We start from the raw sequence: 6,000 nt of genomic DNA, 5'->3' as shown, positions 1-6,000 counted from the left end.
TATGATTCTCCAGGTCATTACGTTCATAGACACCTAACATGTCTAGGTTATTTTTTATCTAAGTGGTGAAAAAAAATTCCAAAGTTTGCTAAAAAAAAAAAAAATTGTGCGATTTTCCGATACCCGTAGCGTCTCCAATTTTCGTGATCTGGGGTCGGGTGAGGGCTTATTTTTACGTGCCGAGATGGCGTTTTTAATTATACCATTTTGGTGTAGATACATTCTTTTGATCGCCCGTTATTGCATTTTAATGCAATGTTGCGGCGACAAAAAATATCGTAGTTACTTACCGATAACGGTATTTCTCTGATCCCATGACGGCACTAACGAGAGAGAGGGATCCGCCCTCAGGGACAGGAAACCCACAGGTTAAAAAGGCGGGACCTCTCCTCCACCTCAGTTGGTTTACAGAGCCTTGCAGGGAATTTCTGCTGTAACTTAATTGGTTATTTTTACACAACAAAATATAACTGTATAACTTATATAAGCTCCTCTATATATATATATACATATATATTTTTTTTTTTTATACACACCTCGTGACTTAATTTATAAGTAGTGTGGACACCCATACGTGAAGGGAGGGAATATACAGGTGCCGTCATGGGATCAGAGAAATACCGTTATCGGTAAGTAACTACGATATTCTCCTACCCCATGACGGCACTAACGAGAGAATTTCAAAGAATGAAAATTTTAGGGTGGGACCACTGCCTCAAGAACTCTCCCACCAAAAGTTAAGTCTGAGGGAGAAGATAGATTAAGCTGATAGTGCTTGAAGAATGTAGAGGGGGAAGACCAAGTGGCTGCTCTACATATTTGATCTATTGATGCTCCACCACGTTCAGCCCAAGAGGTTGCCACCGACCTGGTTGAATGAGCCTTAATTGTGTCCGGAGCTTGTTCTCCGGAAAAGGTATATGACATCTTGATGGCATCTCTTACCCACCTCGCCAACGTGGCTTTCGATGCCTTGTGACCCTTATTTGGTCCCTGAAAGCAGACAAACAGAGCCCTCCCTTTTCTACACTCCCTTGTGGGAGTGTGTAGAGCCTCCTCTTTTTTGTTTTTTGGATTGGGGCAAAAAGATGGTAACGCTATCTCTTGAGATCTGTGGAATTTTGACGCCACTTTGGGAAGGTAAGAAGGGTCAGTTTTGAGGATTACTCTGTCATCTAATATTTGTGTTAGAGGTGGGTAGGCTGATAAGGCCTGCAGATCACTAATCCTGCGATCTGAGGTTAGGGCCACCAATAAACAGGTTTTCCAAGATATTATTTTTAGTGAAGCCTGAGATAAAGGTTCGAACGGCGCCTTAGTTAGTGCTGAAAGGACTAAGTTCAGGTCCCAGGGAGGAGCGGTGAGATGTATAACTGGTCTGGACCTAGTAGATGCTCTAATAAATCTTTTTACCCAGTGATTCCCCGCCAAATCCTGATTATAAAGGGCACCCAATGCTGCAATCTGAACTTTCAGGGTGTTTGTTGCCAGGCCTTTCTCTAATCCTTTTTGCAGAAATTCTAGAATTTCCTGGATTGGCATCTGATCTGATAGAGTAACTGCTGATGTGGATAGGAACTTTTTCCAGACCTTGCCGTATGCTTTGGTAGTTACAGGTTTTCTACTAGCCAGCAGGGTAGAAATTAGATTTGAAGAAAACCCCCTTTTTGTTAACAGTTCCCTTTCAAAAGCCAGGCCGTCATATGTAAACTTTTTATTTGTGGGTGATTCACTGGCCCTTGATGCAGGAGGTCTGGGATATCTGGGAGTACCCATGGATCCGCTATGGACATTAGGCGTAGCCATGGGAACCATACTCTTTTCGGCCAGAACGGGGCTATCAATATCACTTTGGCTCTGTCCTCCCTGATTTTTTTCAAGACTAAGGGAATTAGAGCTATCGGAGGAAACACATAAGCTAGATGGAATTTCCATGGAATTAACAACGCGTCTATAGCCACTGGACTCCCCCGAGGATCTATCGAGCAGAAGGCCTCCGTTTTCCGATTTTGATTGTTTGCAAATAGATCTATATCCGGGGCCCCCCAAAGATCCACTATGCGTTTGAATATTCTTGTATTTAACTCCCATTCCCCCTGTTTTAATTGGGTTCTGCTTAGAAAATCTGCAGTTTGATTTTCTGACCCTTTTATGTGAAGGGCTGTCAGGGAGGACAAGTTGGCTTCTGCTTGTGACATGATGAAATTTGACACTTTCATTAGGGATTGAGACCTCGTCCTTCCCTGATGGTTTAAATATGCTACTACCACCCTGTTGTCCGTCAGTACTCTCACGTGGTGGGAACGGAGGGAAGTTAAAAAATGATTGATGGCGTACTGAACTGCTAAAAGCTCCTTCATGTTTGAAGTAAGGTCTTTTTCTTCTACTGACCAAAGACCTTGGGCAATTTGCCTGTTTAGGTGGGCCCCCCACCCCCAAGGACTTGCGTCTGTGGTCAGGATTATCGAGACTGGCCATACCCATGGAACCCCCCTCCTGAGATTGGACGGGTCTGTCCACCAAGCTAAGGAAGTTTTTGTCCGAGAGGATATTTTTAATTGCTTTTCTAAATTTCCTCCTGCGTGGGATACTGCCTCTAGTATTTCCCACTGGAGATCTCTCGAGTGGCTCTGAGCCCACTGTATCGCTGGGATACAGGATGTCATCGACCCCAGTATGGACATGGCTCTCCTTAGAGTGATCAGAGGAGAGATACTCAACTGATTTACTAGATGTATCATGTTGGATACTTTTTCTTCCGGCAGACGACACTCTTGCTTTGTTGAGTCTATTACTATCCCCAAGTACAACTGTACTTGAAATGGGATAAGCCTGGATTTTTCCAGGTTCAAAAACCATCCTAGATTTGATAGGGCTACCATCACTTTAGTTGCTGGCTGCAATGTAGAGAGGAACTGCCCATCACTAGGAGGTCGTCCAGATAAGGCACAATCAATATGTTTTGTTCCCTTATATGGGCCATTACTTCCGCCATTAATTTTGTGAATACTCTCGGGGCAATGGCTAGACCAAATGGAAGAGCCCTGTATTGGTAATGTTTCAGTTCCCCTTGTATCATTACTGCAACCCTGAGATATTTCCGGAAATCCGGATGGATTGGCACATGATAGTATGCGTCCTTTAAGTCTATAACAGTCATGAAACAAGACGGGATAAGGGATCTGACACATGATTTTATTGTCTCCATTTTGAATTTTTCTATTACCAGGTATCTGTTTAGTTGTTTCAAATTTATAATTACTCTGAAAGTTCCGTCCGGCTTTGTTCGAAGAAAGAGCGGAGAATAAAACCCCTTTGTCTCTTCCTGTTGCGGAACTTCCTGTAAGACTTTCTTCTCCAGAAGATTGAGAACTTCTCTCTGGATACTCAGCTGCTCGATCTCTGACTTTCTTCGTGGTGTGACCACAAACTGATTGTGTGGCATTGAGTGAAAGATTAGTCTTAGGCCCGTCTTTATGATGTTTAAAGTCCAGGCACTTCCAGAAATTTTTTCCCAGGTTGGAAGAAAGTGGGTCAGTCTCCCTCCTACCTGGGGCACACCCTCATTGTGGCTGTTTTTTATTATCCGGCTTGTTGAACATGAAACCTCCTCTTTTGAATTTTCTGTCTTCCCACCCCTCCTTTTGGTTTTTTGGGGGGCGTCTTTGTGTGAACCTCCTTCCTCGAAAGGGCCGTCTATAAGATTGATTTAGGAATCCCGGAAAGGCTTTCTTTTTATCAACCGCTTTTTCGAGGACATCGTCTAGGGTGGGACCGAACAAATATTCACCTTCACACGGAATGGAACACAACTTAGCTTTAGTTTGCAGGTCCCCCGGCCAGCACTTTAGCCATAGTGCTCTCCTAGCCGCATTTGAGAAGGAAGCCGATCTTGCCGTCAGTCTGAGTCTATTGAGGCATCTGCTAAATATGCAGCGGCACCTCTCATCGCTGACACAGAGTCCAGTATAGACTCTCTCGGGGTTTTATTTTTTAATTGAGTCTCTAAATGATCCAGCCAGACCATTAGTGCTCTAGCTGTACACGTAGCAGCTATCCCGGGTTTTAGCCCCCCGCTGGCGGCCTCCCAGGACCCTTTTAGGAAGACATCGGCCTTTTTATCCATAGGATCCTTGAGGGTCCCCATATCTTCAAAAGGCAGAGCGAACTTTTTAGAGGCTTTCGCGATGGCGACGTCTAATTTTGGCGCTTTTCTCCATGAGGCGCAGGCTGGGTCATCAAATGGGTATTTCCTTTTGGGTGTTAACAGTACTTTTTTGTCTGGTCTTTTCCACTCCTTTTTTATAAGGGCTTGAATTTTTTCATTTAATGGGAACACTCTGTACTTCTTTTGTTCCAGGCCACTAAACATAAGATCTTGTACAGATTTTTTGGAACGAGTGTCTGCCAGACCCATTGTCGCCCTAACCATTTTTACCAGCGCATCCGTTTCATCTATTGGGAAACAGTTGCGACCGCTTTCTGAAGATGCGGAGGAGGATGATGAAGCTGTAGAGCTATCAGAATCCTCACTCGAGCTATCTCCCTCGCTGGAGCTGTAATCTGGAGATTTTTCTTTATGTTTTCTTTTACGGTTTTTTACGCTTTTTAATGCGTCCGCTACTTGGGTTTTAATTAGATCTTTTAATTCAGATGTGAAACTTGGTGTCTCCTCATCAATGGTGTTCTTAATACATGGCGCACAGAGTTTTTTAACCCATGAATCCGGCAAATCAGCTGAACAAAGCGGGCATACTCTATTTTTACTTTTCCCCTGGCATTTCTTTCCCTAGGAAACAATAAACCCCTATTAGAATTTCCACTTTCACGGAGGTCACTTACCCTCCTAATGTGAGGAAGATACCGGTTGTGGCTTTGAGGATGCCTCCTCCAGTTGAACCACCGTCTCCCTCCTGGATCCACCAGAGCCTCTGCTACGCTGGGATCCTGAGCTGCTGCGCTATATATACCGATGGAGCGGCGCCAGGCAACTTCCGGATTACCCAGAGGTGCTTTGCGCCGCCCCGGAAGTGACCCCCGCGCCTGCGCAGTAAGTCGCCGGACCTCGCGCGCGCGCTCACTACTTGCCGGCTCACAGGAGGGACGGAGCTTCTGCAGCCGCTGCTGCACCCTGCGTCCTGCCGCTTGTCGGTGACCGGCGTCACCACCCCCTGTGCGCCTCATGGACCGGCGGAGGAAATCTCCAGGTAGCCGCCGCTACCTATTACCGACCACTCCATTGAAAAGAGAAGAGGCAGGCTCGGTCCTCTTCACTGCCTCCCCTCCGCGCATATCCACGAGGCCCGCCGACCCCGGAACGCGCCTTCAGGGAGGAATCCACCCGTGACCGTGGCAGGGCCCCCCGCTGCCTGAACTCGGCCCGATGGTCCCTGGACTCCTGGATGGTAAGCTGTGGGTCCCCGTCGGGGACAGGAAACCGAACTGAGGTGGAGGAGAGGTCCCGCCTTTTTAACCTGTGGGTTTCCTGTCCCTGAGGGCGGATCCCTCTCTCTCGTTAGTGCCGTCATGGGGTAGGAGAAAAACGTAATTTTGGCGTTTTGATTTTTTTTTCGCTACGCCATTTAGCGGTCAGGTTAATCCTTTGCTTTTATTGATAGATCGGGCGATTCTGAACGCGGCGATACCAAATATGTGTATGTTTGATTTTTTTTTAATTGTTTTATTTTGATTGGGGCGAAAGGGGGGTGATTTGAACTTTTATATATTTTTTATATTTTTAAACACTTTTTTTTTGGCATGCTTCAATAGCCTCCATAGGAGCATGCACAACTCGATCGCCTCTGCTACATAGAGGTGAAGTACAGATCACCTCTATGTAGCAGAAATGCAGGTGTACTTTGAACGCCGACCACAGGGTGGCGCTCAAAGCAATCGGCCATCAACAACCATAGAGGTCTCAAGGAGACCTCTGGTTGTTATGGCAATGCACTGCTGACCCCCGATCATGTGACGGGGGTCAGCAGTGCGAGCATCTCCGGC

Source organism: Ranitomeya imitator, chromosome 1 (assembly GCF_032444005.1).
Source record: "Ranitomeya imitator isolate aRanImi1 chromosome 1, aRanImi1.pri, whole genome shotgun sequence".
NCBI lineage: Eukaryota > Metazoa > Chordata > Amphibia > Anura > Dendrobatidae > Ranitomeya > Ranitomeya imitator.
The sequence above is the reverse complement of the archived record's forward strand: the minus strand, read 5'-3'. Positions refer to the sequence as shown.